Genomic DNA, 20,517 nt, shown 5'->3' on the forward strand with positions numbered 1-20,517 from the left:
CGTAGTGTTTCCATGGCCCATTTCACAGCTAGGCACTCTCTTTCAACCATGGCATACTTCTGCTGTCTTGGGAGGAGTTTCCTGCTGAGGTAGAGGATTGGGTGTTCTCCATCTCCGACCATCTGCGAGAGGACAGCTCCCAATCCTACTTCACATGCATCTGTTTGTAAAATGAATTCTTTGTTGAAGTCTGGGGCTATAAGCACGGGGTTACTGCAGAGGGCTGTCCGTAGATCCATGAATGCTTTCTCTGCAGCATCTGTCCACTTCACCATGTATGGCACCATGTCTTTTATCAGGTCTGTCAGGGGACTCGCTCTGGTAGCAAAATGGGGAATAAATCGTTGGTAGTACCCAGGAATGCCTCGACTTGCTTTTTCCGATTCGGCCGGGGCCAATTTTGGCTAGCCTCTAGTTTGTTTAGTTGGGGCTTGACCATGCCCCTTCCAACAATATAGCCAAGGTATTTAGCCTCAGCTAGCCCTATAGCACACTTGGCTGGGTTGGCTGTGAGGCCAGCCCGTCTTAGCGTGTCCAGAACTGCTTCCACCTTCCCTAAGTGGGTTTCCCAGTCAGGGGTGTGAATAACCACATCATCCAGGTATGCCGCTGCATAACTGGTATGGGGCCGTAGGAGCTTGTCCATAAGACGCTGGAAGGTGGCAGGTGCCCCATGCAGTCCAAAAGGAAGAACACTATATTGAAACAGACCCTCTGGTGTAGAGAATGCAGTCTTTTCTTTCGCATCTTTGGCAAGGGGAATCTGCCAGTATCCCTTTGTTAAATCAAGGGTGGTAAAAAATTGGGCATTGCCTAGGCGGTCAACTAACTCATTGATATGGGGTTTGGGGTATGCATCGAATTTGGATCTCTCATTCAGACAACGAAAGTCATTACAAAACCTAGTGGTGCCATCGGGTTTGGGCTTGACCACTGACTGTAGGACTCTTCAATGACTCCCAGCTCCAACATCCTTTTTATCTCTGCCTTGATCTCCTCCCTTTTTGCTGCTGGGACCCGATAGGGCCTTAAAATTATCTTTGCTCCAGGGTCTGTGATAATGTGGTGATATGCTTTGGTGGTCCGACCTGGTTTGGTTGAAAACACATCCTGGTATCAGTTGATCATCTCAGTTACCTCCTTCTTCTGGTTTGGTGTCAGATCAGTGGCTATCCTGATCTGCTCCTGCACGTTATATCCTTGGATCGGGGTCTCTTGAGCCACTACACACGCCTCTTGTTGGTGCCAAGGCTTTAAGAGGTTAATGTGATAAATTTGTTCTTGTTTCCGGCGTCCTGGCTGCCGCACCTTGTAGGTTACTCCCCCAGGGGTTCAACCAACTCATAGGGCCCCTGCCATTGGGCCAAAAGCTTGCTTTCTGCTGTGGGTACCAACACCATCACCCAATCCCCTGGTTGGAACTGTTGGACTTTTGCCTAGCGATTGTAATGGGTTCACTGGGCCTCCTGCGCCTTTTCCAAATGTTCCCGTACAAAGGGGTGACCCAGGCTATCTGTTCTCGCATCTGCAACATGTGGTCAATTATATTTCTCCCCTCACTGGGTTCCTCTTCCTAGATTTCTTTTGCAATATCTAGCATGCCACGGGGGTGGCGTACGTATAATAATTCAAAGGGGGAAAATCCCGTTGAGGTCTGAGGTACCTCCCGGATTGCAAACATAAGGTCGGGTAGTAGGGTCCCGACTTACCACTTTCCTTATCATTGCCTTGAGGGTTCGGTTAAACCTTTCTACCAGCCCATCGGTCTGCGGATGATAGACTGAAGTTCTCAAGGTATGTTTATGGAGCAGCGTACAGAGGTCCTTCATTAGCTTCGACATAAATGGGGTACTTTGGTCTGTTAACATCTCCTTTGGTAGCCCCACTCAGACAAAGATCCCCACCAACTCTTTAGCTATCATTTTAGAGGCCGTGTTCCACAGGGGGACGGCTTCTGGGTAGCGAGTAGCATAATCCAGAACGACAAGTATATATTGGTGGCCCCGAGCTGTCTTCTCCAGGGGTCCCACTAGGTCCGTGGCTATTCGCTTGAAGGGGACCTCTATGATGGGAAGGGGTACTAACAGTGCCCTCAAGTGCGGATGGGGACTGTGCAGCTGACACTCCGGACAGGACGCACAGTACCTCTGCACTTCTTCATGTACTCCGGGCCAGAAGAATCGTTGCAGGACCCGAGCCAGGGTCTTCTCTACCCCCAAATGTCCCCCAGAAAGATGACTATGGGCCAGACTTAATACAGCATTCTGGTGTTTTTGAGGTACTAGGATCTGCTGTACCTTCTGCCCCTGTACTGATGCAACCCAGTATAAGAGATTCTTCTTCATTATGAAGTAGGGTCCTGGTCCCTGGGTTTTCCCTTCCACGGGGACCCCATCTATTTCGGTCACCTCCTTCCTAATGTTGTCGTACCTTGGGTCTTCAGCCTGGTCCCGTCCAAAATTTCCTCTCCCGGGGCTAATCTGCCTGAGATCTAGGGGGGGCCAGTCTCTGTTGCTTCTACTGGTTCAGAGGCGTTAGGGTGTGGGTCAGATTCGGGTGCTTCTCCCTCCTGGGTGGCCTCCTTTTCAGCTGCTCGGGTCCGCCTACCTACGAGAGTGACCCTCTGGCTTTGGGCCAGTATTCGGGTTCCCAAGGCCTTAGCTGCCCTTCTTTCCCTTTTCATCTTTCTACGTTGTCTGGGAGTGGAGAACAAATCTGGGGATATTTCAGAGAAGGTTGGGAGTTGACAGTCTACTGTGGATGCCTCACTACTTTCTCCAATTCCCCTACCGGGAGTAAGTCTTCAAACCCTGGGAAGTCCCTCCCTATGAGCACTGGGTATGGGAGTTTAGGGACTACACCTCCTGCTACCTCAGTAGTGTTCCCCTGAATCTTGATTTTTACTGGGATGGTGGGGTAATAACCAACTGTCCATCCTATGGACGCATGTTATCCCCGTACGCTTAGCCCACAGCAGCTGACTACACTTCACGAGCTTCCCTGAGACAAGTGTGATAGCACTCCCCGAATCAACCAGTGCTGTGGTCTCTACCCCATTTAGCTTCACTGGTCTGGTGTACATATGTGGGGTTAGTGAGATCCCCACAAGGTGGATTAGGGAGCATAGGTCTGCCCAATTCCCCAGGTTACACTGCATAGGCTCCTTGGCATTGGGACACTGTGCAGCTATGTGTCCCCACTCCCCGCAGGCGTAACATCTGTATGCAGCTCTAGGTGTTCCCCGGTCTCTTGGTTTGGGCAGTCTAACATCACGATTCTCTTCCCCCTCGGTGCTCCGACTCTTTGTGGCTTCTGGTGGGCCTTCAGCCCCTCTCTTTTTCCACCTGGGCTCTCCTGGTGGCCCAGTCACCCGAGCTCTAGAGCATGGTGCTGCTAGTTTAACTTGGGGTGCTTCTTCCCTTAACTGGTCGGGTCAGCTCCCTCGCTGTCCTTCGCCTTTCTACCAGTGTGACAACCTCGTCGTAGGTGGAGGGTTTGTTCTGGCTTACCCAGGTGCAAAGGTCTGGCGGTAGTCCTCTCATGTACCGGTCGATGACAAGAACCTCTAGTATCTCCTCCGGACTCCGGGACTTAGTTCATAACCACTTTCGTGCGAGATGGATGAGGTCATATAATTGGGACTGTGGGGTTTTGTTTTCCTGGTACCTCCACTCATGATATTGCTGGGCCCGCACTGCGGTCATTACCCGAGATCTGGCAAGGATCTCTGCTTTCAGCTGGGGGTAGTGTGCCGCAGACTCTTCAGGCAAATCAGAGTAGGCCTTCTGGGCCTCCCCACACAGGAATGGAGCGAGGATGCCAGACCACTGTTCTTGGGGTCAAGCCTCCCACAGAGCTGTCCTCTCAAAGGCCAGGAGGTATGCCTCTACATCATCCTCCCGCATCATTTTCTGCAGCCAATTGCTGGCCCGCATGATCTGCATCCCATCATGGCCTCGGTTCAGCTCTGTAAGGGCCTTTACCTGGTTTACCAGTTCCCGCAACATAGCCTGGTCTTGAGCAGCCTGGTCCATCAGCAGGCGATTAGTCTCTTGCTATAGCCACACTGCCTCCTGCTGGGCAGCCGTGGCTTGTATCAGTGCCCGCATTATGTCCTCCATTGTAGTGAAAAAAAATAATAAACCCTCTCCCTTTTTTCCCCCCCAAACACCCTCCTTCTTCCGCCATGCTGTGCACACCAGATCCCACTGCTCACACCAGTTGTGAAAAAGTTCCTCCTCTACCTTGGTGGGTCTTGCGCTTATTGGCGGATTTGCTCACCTTGGAGCTTCACGGCAGCCCTCAGTTTGGCCGTTTTCATGAACTCACAGTCCAGGTCAACTTCTCCTGTGTCTGACCTGGAGTTGGGAGGTTTGGGGGGAACGCGGGCCCACCCTCTACTCTGGATTCCAGCCCAGGGCCCTGTGGAATGCAGCTGTCTAGAGTGCCTCCTGGAACAGCTTGTGACAGCTATAACTCCCTGGGCTATTTCACCATGGCCTCCTCCCAACACCTTCTTTATCCTCATCATAGGACCTTCCTCCTGGTGTCTGATAATGCTTGTAATCCTCAGTCCTCCAACAGTCCGCGTTCTCACTCTCAGCTCCTAGCACCTCTTGCTCCCAGCTCCTCACACGTGCACCACAAACTGCAGTGAGCTCCTTTTTAAACCCAGGTGCCCTGATTAGCTTGCCTTAGTTGATTCAAGCAGCTTCTTGATTGGCTGCAGGTGTTCTAATCAGCCTGTCTGTCTTAACTGTCTCCAGAAGGTTCCTGATTGTTCTGGAACCTTCCCTGTTACCTTACCCAGGGAAAAGGGACCTACTTCACCTGGGGCTAATATATCTGCCATCTATTACTCTCCTGTAGCCATCTGGCCCGACCCTGTCACAGTATATACCAGTACTCCTCTTCACTTTAATGCACACAAGTTTCATAATATTAACCTTCATAATTGGCAGTCTTTGCAAGGAGGCCAAGAATTTAGAATTTCACCCAGTGATTTACAGTAACTTATAGCTGACTTTAAGCATATATAGCATTTAGAAAGACAAACAATCTTGTTTTAAATACTTCATGTAATGTTTCAATGGCTAATTAATTACTTTCAGTGTTAAAAGCATGCACCCTATTCCAGTTTGAATTTTTCTATCTTCAACTTTCAGCCATTTGCCCTTGTTATGCCTTTGTTAGATTAAAGAGCTCTCTAGTATAAGACAGCTTCTCCCTGTGTATATTCTTACAGACTTTGATCAAGTCACCTCTTAAATTTCTCTTCAATAAACTAAATATACCGAGGGCTCTAAGTGTCTCTGTATAAGATAAATTTTCCAGTCCCTGTACCGTAATTGCTGCTCTTCCCTGAATCGTCTCCTATTTGAAGTGCAGACATCGGAATTGGAAATTCTGTTGCAGTAGTGGTCTCACTAGTACTATATAATGATAATTCCACATCTCTACTCCTCTGAGTTCCCTGTTTACACATTCAGTGACTCATTAGCCCGTTCAGCTATAGCATTGCCCTGGGAATTTTATTAGGTATGAAGCCTCAACTATCCTCTTATACCAGGTTAGTATTGAAACATACTGTCAGGGCAGGGTGGGAAAGCTTACCCTGCTGCTTCCATAGCATAACCAATTATCTGTATAATAGGTTTTGATTCCAAGAGGAGCTGAACAACTATAAAATCCTACCGAAAATAAAGAGTTCTTGGCTCTCAGTATCTCGAAAATTAAAGTCAACTAGAAGAAATAAAATTTTAAATAAAAAATAAATAATAAAAAAATAATGTGAAAGGAAGTGACAGCTGGAAGACTTCAGCTTTCTGACTCAGTTTCCCTATTTGTGAAATGGGGATAATAATGCATCCCCCTCAACCTTAAGGGGAACTGTGAGGATTAATTAGCTTTTGACTACACAGTGTTTTGAACATATGAAGGACTATAAAAGAACTCCTAAACAATAGTATAATAATATTGAACTGCATTATAGGTTAATCTGAAACTAAATGTGAAATCAAACTCTATTAAACTTTCAATACGTATAATTAAAATGAGAGAAGATATAGCACAATCTGTCATTGGCTCAACTATCCCAAACAACCTAATGTTCATTCTACTCCCTCCTTCATGCAGTCCCTGTGTGCCAGCATATGCGCTTGATAAATTGATTTTATTTCGCTCATTGACTTGTCTATGAAGTAGTAAAATCACCATTATGGAATCTGCGTACTTGATAGGTACAACACCTAAATGGTCCCTCAGAGTCCACAATAATTACAAGAATAGGAGAGTCAGAATTGTAAAAAATAATTCATTTTAAAAAAAATGTATTGACAAGCTGTTTTGTTTGTGGAAAGAAAATTGCCTCACCACAGAAAACTATAAGCATTATCCTTCTCTTTTATGGTTATATTTTCACTTCTGGTATGTCCTTTTAATATACTTCAAAATGTCTCAGCAGCCGTCACACTTAGGTGACTGTATTTAATCAATACATCCCAAAGTTTTACATTGTTCTACCTAATTCAGCTTCCAAAGTGTTTGTACGTACATATACTCTAACTGCATTACCTCATGGCTCGACCAATGTAACACAGAATCTCTGCCATAATTACTGTGTGATTATATATATTCTCTATCTGTGGCTTAGAAAAGGAGTACTTTTAGCCAATAAAACAGTCCCATATTAAAATAAAAATAGTGCTAATATAGGTTTCAGAGTAGCAGCCGTGTTAGTCTGTATTCGCAAAAAGAAAAGGAGTACTTGTGGCACCTCAGAGACTAACAAATTTATATGAGCATAAGCTTTCGTGAGCTGTAGCTCATGAAAGCCTATGCTCATATAAAATTGTTAGTCTCTAAGGTGCCACAAGTACTCCTTTTCTTAGTGCTAATATAATCCACTTTATAATATTTCCTCAGTATATTTTGGGGGAGTGAATATTTACGCTTTTAGGATGTTAGGGGATAAATAAACATTTAAAAATGATTCACATTATTTTAATAGCATGACTCATTTAATGTCAATTAACCTCTGGTACCCATGAATGTTTCCTCTATGATTATCACAGTAGTACCTATATGGCCTGTACTCATATGCCAAACATCTGAATTCAATAGAACATTTACATGTACAGCAGAAGCCACATTAAAAGTCAGAGCCCCTGAGTGTACCCCAGATATTATACTTAGACACTTTAATGCCAATGTTTAACATTTACTTCTAAAAGCTCAAATTCCACTGTTAATCCAGGTAAACCAATAGAAAGCAAGCGTCTTAAACTCGTCTGGTCCTGGCCTCTGTGCTGAACTTTAGAGAGATGAAAAGACACACAGAATCTTTATATGGGATGAGTCAATTCCCTTGGCATGCAAACAGAAACCTACATCAGAGAGTACCAAGATTTTTAAGTGCCAAATTCTGCCCTCAGATGCGCATGTGGAGCTCCTTGAAATCAGCAGGATGTATCCATTCAAAGGAAAAATTTGGCTCTAAATTACATCTGATGGTCTAATAATAGCATGTTCAACAAATGGAGGGTTGATGCTATCAAACCTTTAGTGTTTCACTGGTCACCTTTTTCTTCTTCTTCTAACCCATTTTGGATTTTGTATTCCTAGTTTCTTACTGCAAGGGAGTGGTTAATATAATTATTTAGCCTACAGGCTATCAAACAGAATTAAATTAATTTAACTTAGAATCACTATTTTGGCTAGTACCATTGCTGAAGGGAAAACAGTTCCTTTCTTGAGTCAATTACCATATTTACGCACAATAATTCAATATTTAATAGGTAAGTGTTTATTAACAAATTAGTTTGTTTATTCATTGTCTTGCCAGGCTTTTCTTTAACACTAGAACTGCTGATCCAGAAAAGTCCAAAGCATGTTATCATACAGAAGGGAATGAAATATAATGGAAAAGTCATTAGAAATAATGGTGAAATGAATCACACATTGTATTAGTTATTGTAAGTCTAATTATTGCCAGGATGCTAAGAGTTTTTGTATGGGAATTTGTTTTTTTAAATGTTAAATCTAAATAAATATATAAATAATGTGTGTGCCAAAAATCCACATATGCCCATAAGTGGGACTCAAGCCGTGTACCAGGCCGTATGTGGTATGCAGGGGTGAACTTTACATTATCTGAACAGGCAAATATTAATGTCACTAACTAATACTATGGGGCAAAAATTATGGTAAAAGTGACAAAATGTATGAAATATTTTATTTTAAACACTAAACCATTACCATGTGATCACCTAGCAATATAATTTCTTTAATATTAAGCTGCTTATTCTCATTCTTCTCTCAGCTGAGCTTCAGTCAAACTAGTACCTCTCAGTAACTCCTGAAGACTTGCCTCCTAAGAACCTTTATACAGAGTTGCCACTTACTGTACTCACATCAAAATGAAGCCCAATAAATGTGTTAATGGCAGATATATAAATGTGAAAAATGCAATCGCTCCCTGGGTTCTTTTTTACAAAAATGTTCCTAGACTGCTGGTGGTTTACACAACAGACCTGTAGAGCAACATACTCTTTGGTGATTCTCCATATAGAACAAATTAAAGAAAGTGGATTTTTGGTTGTCATTTGTTAGAGGGTTAACATTAACATTCCTTTACAAAAATAATGAGTGTGTCCTCGCAACTGATATAAATTAATGCATTTTTAATTTTCTGGACTAGTCTGATTAGATTTGTTTCATGTCCTTCCCTTCCTGCCCATTCACTTTCTTTGTATTCCCAGGAAAATAAGGGAACCAAAGGGCTATATTATGCCACTGATTTTTTTTTTAATTGAAATCAACGAGGGTTTCTGCTTAAAATGGATTATATAATATGGTGGAAAAAATACATAAATTAGCTTCCATTAACTATTCATATTAACGACAAGGATGGCAAACCTACTGCATACTAGATGAGAAACGTGTAGCTTTGATGTTACAATACAATTAAAACAATAATAATTTACATTATAGATATAACATTGTCTCAGTTACACTGCAGCTTATTGCCATACAATACTCTCCAGTCATTGTGATTATTTATGTAACAACAGCCCACAGCAGCTTAGCCTCCTACGATTAAATTTACAACAGTCCCAAGTGTTAAATAATGGCTACTCTAATGATGTTTCTTTTCATTTGAGAACTGAATTTCATTCATGAGCTGTTTGGATGAGACCAAAAGAGCACAAGGCAAAACTGAGCTTTTATCTCACAGAAACTGAGAACCATCAAGATACTAAAGAGATGTCATCATAAGCAGGTATGAACGTATTATGAAGTACCCCCAAGGATTTTAAATAAATTTTATATTTTTAAAAAAGTTAACTTAAAGAAAATCCCACTTGCCTCCAACAGTGACAACAGAGCAGTCTACTGAACATTTTGTTGAGTAAAATGACATCTCTTTACAGCAATGGGATGTCAGACGATTCAGCTAATTAAGTGATCTGATTAGCTGAATATTCTTGGATTTTTAGGAGACATGGTAACTGCACAGCCAGCTTAATTCAATAACAAATCCAACATATTTCAGCTACTGCTTTCATTAGACTCAATCACAGTAAATACTGCAAAGCTCCAAATACACAAAGAGACATAATTAAAGTTACAAGTTCAATAATAAATGAAGACATCTTCAGGGTCTCAAATTGTTCCAGTGGATTTAGATATACTAATGAGACTTCTGTCTTTAAACAAAGTTCATGTGTGTTCTATTTGGCAACATTGTTATTTTCGATGATAATTATATTGCTGATAAAGCAACAGCTGAAGAATATTAGTTATTGAAAAATCTCTCCTGATTTTATTGAACAGTGAAGAAATCATAATACATATTTATATTTAAAAATAAAGCCTTGTAAAATGTCATCAGTTCATTTCCTCCCCTAAATATTTGTTAGTGGGAGAGGTCTGATCAAGTCCAAATGTATTCCATTCCTGCAAAAGTTGTTCTGAAGAGCATTACTAATTGTCTCACCAATTGTTTTTAGTTGGGTTTTGGAAAGCTCACAATGAATTAGCAGAAAATGGCAATTCTACATGAATTAGCTTTTAAGACTCACTAAGAGGCCAGTGCAGAACTTAATAAGAGATATATTAAAGGAAGAAGGACAACTTAATTCAGATTGATTATAGACTTTGGTGCAGACAGCTGGAGCTCAAATGAAACTGAAAAAGAACTTCTATGCACTTGAAAGAATACTAAGCAGATGTCTGAAATAATTATTGTAAGTTTCTTCTGCAGAATCCAAAAGCACTACAGCAATGAAATAGTAAACCAGTGTTCTATTTAAATTAGGAAAGGCTATTACTTTATTAATATCCTAAAAAGGAAACAAACATAATTGAAATGTGATCTTTAGAATTGCATGCAATTTAAGTTTGTTGCTTAACAGTATGACAACTTTTCATTAAGTATTTCAATATTTTCATTATTATTATTTTAATATGACTACATTAGGATATGCTGTCTAGCTCATTATTTTTCTTTTTAATTTCTAATCAAATCATGATTTCTGCTGATTTCATATTCTACATATAACTACATGTATCATATATCTTTCTTAAAAATCTAGGAATAATAGCAGGGGGAATATCTGCAGCGAGATGGTTGACTCAGAAATAATGCTTGCAAATTGCTAAAATATACTCCAGTACGCCAGCACTACCTCTGGAGAGGCTGAGACCCATCAGTGTAGGGAGTGTCTACAGTACTAAAGTACTGGAGCGTTTCAAGCGTAGACAAGCCCTTACAGAATCCTTTGGTCCCCTGGCTTGCATGCTAAAAAATGTAGTACCTTACTAAAAATTTTCCCTCCTAATTCTACTAGTCAAAAAACACCAACCTTTTATGCTGCCACAAAAAAATAAAGAAATATATAAATAAAAATCCCCAAGCGGTTTCCTGTTGTAGACCTGCAAACTCCCAAAAAGGAGGGGGCATTGCTCTGGAAGAGCAAGAGAAGAATCTAGGTGATGCCAAAGAACAATGGATACTATCACGGAAAATCAAAGTAAGTTACCTCAGAACCTGAGAGTATGTTTATGCTGCTCTGAGCAGCAGTAACTTGTTATTGGCCAACGTTCACACCTCAGTGTGGGAACATGTAAATGTTTCTCTGGATGTCTAAACATACAGAGCCTATCAGCAAATAAAGAAAGTAGATGGGACTCTCAAATGGCAGGAAGCTTGGAAAGTTTTGTGAAATTTCCATATTCCATGACCCCTTTGTACCAATTCAGCCATATTTGTAGTATGCTATTTGTTGTATTTTGCCTGACAGAAGGGGCCAGATTCACTCCACCATTTCCCTAGTTTACACTGACAGAACCCTCACTCCAAGCACCTGGTGGCATAGAAATGGACAGGACCATGGCACAGTAGCATTACAATGTATCCCCAACCCCTGCTTCAGCAGGGGTCTGGACTGGCCATTGCAACCCCAAAATTGGGTAGGGATAGCTGGTTAGGAGAGGTGCTGAGTAAGCACCTCTCCCAAATAGCAACTTCTAGAATGCTCTGGAGCTCTGATAGGATTTTAATATTGGCTTCCTACTGTGGAATACCACTTCTGCCATCCTCCTTTGACGGCAGAGGTGCATATGTCCTAGTATCTATAGTTTTCTGATCACACTAATGTGTGGTTCTAGTTATGCCCATAGACTTCCTCCCCCCCAAAATTATTTCTTCCCCTCATGACAAAATGCTTGATTATGTATTAACTTAGGGCTTATCTACACTACTGGCCAGATCAACGGGCAGCAATTGATCCAGCGGGGGTCGATTTATCACGTCTAGTATCGATGTGATAAATAGACTGCCGATCACTCTAGCATTGACTCCAGTATTCCACCTCAATGAGACGCACAAGGGGAATTGACAGGAGAGCATCTCCCATCAACACATTGCAGTGAAGACACCATGGTATGTAGATCTAAGTATGTCGACTTCAGCTACGTTATACTTGCAGCTGAAGTTGCGTAACTTAGATCGATCCCCCCAGATAGTGTAGACCAGCCCTGTGATAACTCAGTTTGGGGGTAAATACTTCCTGCACCTTTACACTATAAAACACTGAGTATGGCCCTGAGTTCCCAGAAATGATTTTACTCTCAGAACCAACATTGTAAGCACCTCTCAGCACAAACTACTGCATAACAGAACCATGCGGTGACTACTTTACTGAAACCATCCCATCTTTGCCTTTTACATAAGGACTGCGTCACTGATGCACAGCTGCCTCTCAGCAGTAGTTATACCAGAATGACAAACTGTCAAATGCAGCAGACTTTTATGAGTAGTGAATTCTCTTCCAGCTTCCCTTACTTCAGAACAGAATCAGGTCACTGATGTTTAATTCCCATAGCCTCTGAATACATTTTTTTTTAACAAACTACTAAATTGCATGCAATAATTAGTGACACTTTAAGCTCACTGCAGTACACAACAGGGCTTTTTATTTATCAAAGTCTATCTATTTTCTTTGTCTGATGACAAAAATAGCACAGCTAAAATTTAGCAAATTCTTTTAAGGAAGGTCTTGCTTTTACGTCAGTTAGAGGAGGGATGTCCAAGGGACAAGGAGATCAAATGGATACAGAAAGCCATTCAGGAACAGCTGATAAGCAGTTCAATACATTTCTCACCTGCAGAGATCCGAGTGCAAATTCTGCTCAGTTCACAAAAAAAAAAAGAAAAAAAAAAAGGAAGACAATCTCTAGCGACCATGTCTCAGAAGTTAGCCACAATTATCAGTCACTGCTTCAGAAAGACTGGACTAAGCAATATGTGATGCAGGCTTGGCTGCCAAGTTGAGAAAACACACTTAGGGCATGGCTACACTTGCAGATGTAGAGCACTTTGAGTTAAACCAGCCTTCGGAGAGTGCAGTAGGGAAAGCGCTGCAATCTGTCCACACTGACAGCTACAAGAGCACTGGCGTGGCCACATTAGCAGCTCTTGCAACGGCCACAGAGAGCAGTGCATTGTGGTAGCTATCCCAGCATTCAAGTGGCTCCAAAGTGCTTTTCAAATGGAGGGGTGGGGTGGAGTGTAACAGGGAGTATGTTGTGTGTATGTGGGGGGAGAGAGAGTGGGTTTTTGCGGGGGCTGAGAGCATAGCAGCATGCTATCTTGTAAATTCAGACAGCAGCAGACCCCCCTTCCTCCTCTGTCTCTCTCTCTCTCACACACACGCACACAGCATTCCACACTAATGGTTGCTTTGTCTCGGAGCAGATAAGCAGCCAGCTCTCAGAAATGGAGCTTTAATCCGCATTCCTACAGCGAGTTCAAAACAATGACAAGAGTGGCCACTTGACTTAAGGGAATTATGTGATGTTTCTGGAGGCTGATCAGAGCGCAGTAATGCAACCCCTCGTCCACACTCGTGGCACTCCAGCGGGGACACAGCAAACGTTATTCCACTAGCCGAGGTGGAGTACCAGGAGCGCTCTAGCTGTGGAGTCAGAGCGCTCCACGTGCCTTGCCAGTGTGGATGGGTAGTGAGCTAGTGCACACGGGGCTCTTTTATTGCGCAGTAACTGGCAAGTGTAGCCAAGCCCTTACACGATGGGCATGTCTGTCTCTTGCTGGTGCTCTTTGCTTCACAATTTCATAATCACAATTTTCATCATTTTTAAAAGAAAAGAGTGCACAGTTTATTTCAGAAAACAAGAAAACCTGGGTGGGTGCCAAAGGATGGAAGAAGGTAAAAACAGACATGCATATGGATGCCTTAGTGGCTCTTATTTGGCTAGAGGCTAATATTCCAGCAATATTTTAGTTTATTTGGTTTTACCTAATGCCTGCTGGTATATAGTTTAGTTTAGTATAACACAAGTTGTACAAATAGCAGAGACAAAAGGCTTAAAAGTAAACCTAAACTTTCCAATGAGTTTCTTTACATTAAGAATCTTAAAAACAATATTTTGTATCCAATATGCGAGTTTCCTGCTATAAAGTTACTTAATTCAAATGTTTAAAAGTGAAGATGCAGCAGCTAAAACCAGTTTAAGAAGTCTTGATAGTTTTCAAAGTAAGTTCACAAATAAATAGGAAAGCACAGGATTTATCTGACTAAATAGGAAGTTTTGACCATTGTTTCACAGTTAGCTATCCCCAAGTTGCTCTCTCTATGAGCTGAGAGAGGAGAACAAAGCACTCCTCTACAGATTGGAGTTATTTGAAAACAGGACTAAACCACCTATCCTTCAGTTGGATGGGCATTCCTGAGTTGATGACACTGGAGACAGATACTTTCATTTGGAATTGAAGTTGCCTTTGGCACCATTCTCTTGTTCTTGCCTGAAAACTTTCAGATCAGAGATCTATCTCCCCAGGGTTTCTTAAGTCTGTGCTGTTAATTTGCTTACAGCAGACAGCTGCATTGCTGGTGGTTGACCTGAGGGCATATCCCTGGTGTAAGTATCAACAGTGCAGTCCATTCACAATAGCCTGTTGTTTTGGGTGCAGCTAACAACATTGCAGCTGCACTGCCTTCTGGATACCTAATCCACAAATACTGGTACAGCTCCCTGACACAATGGCTTCCAATTTTCAAAAGGCTTTCTGGGAGCCTATGGGGATTATGGGAGAAACTGTCAAACTCCCATAATTCCCTGGGGGAAATCCCATAAACCCCCTGGATCTGGCACCATTTCCTAGTTCTTTTCTCTAAATAGAAGCCTTTTTCTGCAGTAAAAGGCCTCAGGGGGAACTTTGAAAAGCAGTCACAAGGCAACACTGGCAAAACAATGGAGTATGTGTGAAAAGCCAGAGAGCAAGCTGAGTAGTTCATTAATGTTCAAAGACAGCAGTATGCTGTATTTTCTGATGAAGTTCAGCACATGGAGGTGTTTTTATGTCTGAACCATGAACACTCTCTCTTGTTCTCAAGACATGAGATGAACAGCAGTGTCTGTATTAAGGATGAGGCTTTTCTCTTGCTCTGCAGGAAGCTAGCCCCCAAACCTCACTGTGAGATTGAGAGCTCTCATTTCCATGGAAAAGATTTCCATGGAAATCACCACGGGGAAGTCGGCTTCCCCAGAGAGTTATTGCTCAGTTGGGTACCAGCTGACGTTTGGAAATCCCACAGTGGGTGCTGTTCTGGTGGAGGTTTGTAAAGGAATGTGACCAACGTGGCCACTTTGCCAGATATCACTTGTCAGATATTTCTTAGTCAGAAATGCACAGACTAAGAGCTTTTTTTCCATACGATGAATCACTGCCAGGTTACTGTGCCAGTAATGGATTTTTTAGTTTGTTCGCAGTTATGAAAAATAAGAAAGAAATTGGTTTGGGTCAAATGGAAATCAACATTTTTTGGAATTAGTGGTGAATCAAAAAAAAGTTGGAAAAATTTCATTTGGGGTTGAACAAAAGGTTGAGTTTATTTGGGTAAGGGCATTAAGGGTAAGCTTCCCAGAGGAAAGGAGTACTAGTGGCACCTTAGAGACTAACCAATTTATTTGAGCATAAGCTCACAAAAGCTTATGCTCAAATAAATTGGTTAGTCTCTAAGGTGCCACTACTACTCTTTTTCTTTTTGTGAATACAGACTAACACGGCTGCTACTCTGAAACCTTCCCAGAGGAAAAAAAGATGCTGATGTCACCTCTTCTAACATTTAGCACAATGGGTGAGGCACTCACCAGGAGCATGGGAGACTCAGGTTCAGTTCCCTGCTCGGGAGTAGGGACGTGAACCCAGGTCTCCCCCACACCAGGTGAGTATCCTAACCACCAGGCTATGGGGTATTCTGGGTGGGTTTCTCCCAGTCTCTCCTGTTGAAGCTGTTGCACTTTGTATAACTAATTAAATAGTCATTGCAGAAGGTACTGGAACTTGGGTGTCCCCCCATCTCAGCTGAGTGCCCTAAGCACCAGACTTTTGACCCATTCCCAGCCATTCTGTCTCTTGCCAAATGGCTATTCAAGTTCTTTATACAAAGCAGAACAGCTTCAACTGGAGAGACAAAGAGACCCACCCCAGAATTTGGGTACCCCATTGCCGCCAATCCATCCATTATGTCCTGCACATTGCCAAGAGTCACAGTCCTGTGTAGCAGGCGACGATTGATGGCCCTGCACACTTGCATGACAATAGCCCCCACTGTCACTTTTGCAACTCCAAAATGATTTCCCAAGGACTGGTAGCAATTGGCATTCCATGTTTCCACAGTGTAATTGCCACTCGGTTCTCTACCATCAGTACTGCTCTCATTTTGGTGTCCCTGAGCTGATGGGCTGGTGTGAGCTGGGCACACAGATCAAGGAATGTGGGTGCATCCAGAAGTACTGCAGCTCACTTCTCATCATCCAAGCTTGTGTTACCAGTCAGTTACCAGTCTCACCAGGCAGTGCTTGCTTCAGTGCCTCACTATTTGCAGTTACTCTGTGACCACCACCAACAACCTTGATTTGGTTCTTCCTATGTTCCACAGCAAAGTGTGCTCCATGAAATCATCATGTTCCCCATGGCTGCTCTTGTATCTCTGCAAGTATTGGATGATTGTGCACCCTGTGCTTGCAACATTGTTGATCATAGGATGACTATGAGCCGCCAATGTGATATGGCTGTGAAAAAAGCTAATGCGGTCTTGGGATGCATCAGAAGTATTTCCAGTAGGGATACGGAGGTTTTCGTACCGTTATACAAGGCACTGGTGAGACCTCACCTGGAATACTGTGTGCAGTTCTGGTATCCCATGTTTAAGAAGGATGAATTCAAACTGGAACAGGTACAGAGAAGGGCTACTAGGATGATCCAAGGAATGGAAAACTTGTCTTTTTAAAGAAGACTCAAGGAGCTTGGCTTGTTTAGCCTAACTAAAAGAAGGTAGAGGGGAGATATGATTGCTCTTTATACATATATCAGAGGGATAAATACCGGAGAGGGAGAGGAGTTATTTAAGCTCAGTACCAATGTGGACACAAGAACAAATGGATATAAACTGGCCACCAGGAAGTTTAGACTTGAAATTAGATGAAGGTTTCTAACCATCAGAGGAGTGAAGTTTTGGAATAGCCTTCCAAGGGAAGCAGTGGGGGCGAAAGATCGAACTGGCTTTAAGATTAAACTCAGTAAGTTTACGGAGGAGATGGTATGATGGGATAACAAGATTTTGGTAATTAATTGATCTTTAAATATTCATGGTAAATAGGCCTAATGGCCTGTGATGGGATGTTAGATGGGGTGGGATCTGAGTTACCCAGGAAAGAATTTTCTGTAGTATCTGGCTGGTGAATCTTGCCCATATGCTCAGGGTTTAGCTGATCGCCATATATGGGGTCGCGAAGGAATTTTCCTCCAGGGCAGATTGGAAGAGGCCCTGGAGGTTTTTCGCCTTCCTCTGTAGCATGGGGCACGGGTCACTTGCTGGAGGATTCTCTGCTCCTTGAAGTCTTTAAACTACGATTTGAGGACTTCAATAGCTCAGACATAGGTGAGAGGTTTTTCGCAGGAGTGGGTGGGTGAGATTCTGTGGCCTGTGTTGTGCAGGAGGTCAGACTAGATGATTATAATGGTCCCTTCTGACCTTAGTATCTACGAATCTATGAAACACTCATGACAACAGCACAGAGCTGTGCAGGCTCCACGCTTCTGTCAGAGGTGGTGGACCGCAACAAGTCCCGCGGGGGTTCATTGGATTTTCAAAATAGACATGAAAATTACGGGTTAGAGATAGCATTATGGGGTGGAGAAAGTTACATGATGGGAGCTTGACCCCACAGTCCCAGTCACCCAAGTGGCTTGTTTCTGCCCAGCTATGCTGTGCCAAAACTCCCCAAAACACAATGTGCTGGACAGTGGTGAGTTGCACAGTGGGATACCTACCCATGGTGCACAGTACTGTGCATCAAAACAAGCACTCCTGGTGAGTATGCAGAGCGCTGATGCAAGGAGCCATGTATGCATGTGCACAAGCGATATAACAACTGCAGTGGCTTTTATACTGATGTAAATCGCAGCAGCAAAAGTTTGTAGTGCAGACACGCCCTTCATGCCTCACATGGGTCAATGCAGCCATAGTGATGCCACAGGAAATGGGGTAGGGCTTTGCAATGCTGCAGTTCGCACCCAGGTTAGTCTGACCAGGGTACCGATCACTCAGATTAATTTGGCAATAAGGACTGGATGAAATTTTTACCCATGGCATAATCTAAGGTAGAATTCTGGCATTTGTTCAACACCACCTTGAATTTTCATACACAGATCTATGACTGTGTTTCTTTGTACATTTTTGATTTTTCCTTATATTTACTGCATCGTTTAAACTTCAGATATTGGACTATTAACCATTTTCCCATCAAAGTGACAGTATTTTTTTCTTCTGGATACTTAATGGATTTACTACTGTTCTTGAAAGGTATTTACATAACTGTGTAGTATTTTATGAGAGAAAAAACATGTGTTCTGTCCCATGAAGAGCCTTCTATTGTTGAGTCATTCTTTCTTCCCTCTATATACAGAAATCAGCCGGAATCTCTTAACCTCTCTCCAATACTGCTGATAGCTGATGAAAAGGGTACCAGAGATGAACTGCCCTGGTCTGAGTTTGGTTTTACAAACTAAAAATCAGTAGAGTAAAAATCTGACAGAGTTTGGCAGAACCTAAGCCATTCCAGTTTGTCTTATATCCAAACTTCCTCAGATTGAAAAGAACAAAACTGCTCTGCTTTCCCCAACAGAAATATGGTCTTAAAAAAGCCTTTTGTTTCTAATCTTCCTGCAATACTCCCCTGATAAAATCAATCCTGTACATAAAAAAACCAAAAAAACCAAAAACCCAACAAACTGAGGTCTTGATCCTGCAATCTATTATGCATGTGTACACTTCAAGTCAATGGGGCTACTCAGCTTAAAGTTAAGCACAAGTGTAAGGCTTTGTCTACACTGGAAATGGAACAACGAAACTTTTGTTGTGCAGAGGTGTGAAAAAAAAACCCCACCCCCCGAATGACAAAAGTTTTGCCAACAAAAAGCGCCAGTGTGAACAGCGCTTTGTTGGCAGGAGTGCTCTCCTGCTGGCAAAGCTACCGCCGTTCATTCGGTGTGGAAGTTTTTTGTCGGCAGGAGAGCTCTCTCCTACTGTAGCGGCACAGCCATGTCGCTAAAAGTTGCGCAGGGTAGACAAAGCCTTGATTTTGCAGGATCAGGACTGAAGGCTTCTTTGACCTAACTCTAATGTTCATACATTGTGTATATTTAAATTGAAATGCAAACTTAAAGAATCTCTAAAGCTAGTACATCTTATATTTAGAAGAACTGCTTTTCTTGAGTTATTTCTTCTTAAAACATATACTTAAAAAAACCATGTGATTTTAAAAAAATATATATATTTAACTCAATATGTTAAACCAGAAGTTGGTCCAATAAAAGATATTACCTCACCCACCTTGTCTCTCTAATATCCTGGGACTAACACAGCTACAACAAAACAGCAAACAATCATGCATTCAGTAATTTATGACAATGGCTTTTAAACTGCAGACACAACTGGAGCTTTCTCATCGGTTATTTATGTTAAAGACATGACTACATTGCCCAGCAAATGCTCACATCTATCTACTTTCACTATTCATGTAGAAATTCTATTTCCTTAGAGCAATAACAACACTCTTGGCAGTGCATTCTGAGGCAATTACTGCACTTCTCAGGTAGTTAACATTACTCAGCCTTTGGCCTTGTGCCTTGTAACACCACCCAAATAGTATTATCATTGCTTAGAAATGCACTGCCTGGAGTGCATCTTACCTATGCTACAACTCTCACACAGGGTTTGAAATATTATCACTTATAAAGGATTTGAAATCCCATATGTGTACACACACAGTTTTTCCATTTGCAGTTTAGCCAATGTTATAAGAGAATAAAAATGTTATAATTAGGGCTAATATATAGGTTTCAAGTCGATCTTGTCAGGAATTTTTTGACAAAGCTTTTTTTAAAGAAAATATCGACTCATAATTCTTAGTTTTGACGGAACTTTCATTGGGAAGGTTTCTCAGGTCAAGGACGGAATGTCTGGTCAAACCCAGAAAGAGATCCACCCAAGTGGACAGAACACTCACCTAAGACGTGGATGACTCAGGTTCAAACCCCTACTCTGCCTAATTTGGTGCAAGGACTTGAATTTGGAATTCTCACATCCCAAGTGAGTATCCTATCAAGTCAGTCTCTCCTGTTGGAGCTGTTTCACTTTGTATAAGTAGTTAAAAATTCATTAAGACACAAAATAGGTGTCAGACCTTTTATTTGTCATCTATGATCTTAACAACAAAATCTTGCAGACTCTTCAAATTTCTTATATACTTAACCCTTATGGAAATCTTTTGCACTGGCTAGAATTGATTTTTTTTTCTGATTAATGGCTTTTTTCCCCCTGTTATTTTTCATAATAAAGTTTTCTCTTCAACACAGTTTGACAAATAATGTTCTACCAGAGAGAGTATTCTGCAAGTTGACCATAATTCCCAAATATTAATTTTAAA

General features: G+C 42.1%; 1 protein-coding gene across 6 annotated transcripts in view; it reads right to left on the reverse strand.

Annotated features, from left to right (window-relative positions):
- DMD (dystrophin) overlaps window positions 1–20,517 on the reverse strand; it is a 1,886,383-nt gene that overhangs the window by 253,444 nt on the left and 1,612,422 nt on the right. The window lies entirely within an intron of this gene.

The sequence above is a fragment of the Natator depressus genome, chromosome 1 (assembly GCF_965152275.1).
Source record: "Natator depressus isolate rNatDep1 chromosome 1, rNatDep2.hap1, whole genome shotgun sequence".
Lineage (NCBI taxonomy): Eukaryota > Metazoa > Chordata > Testudines > Cheloniidae > Natator > Natator depressus.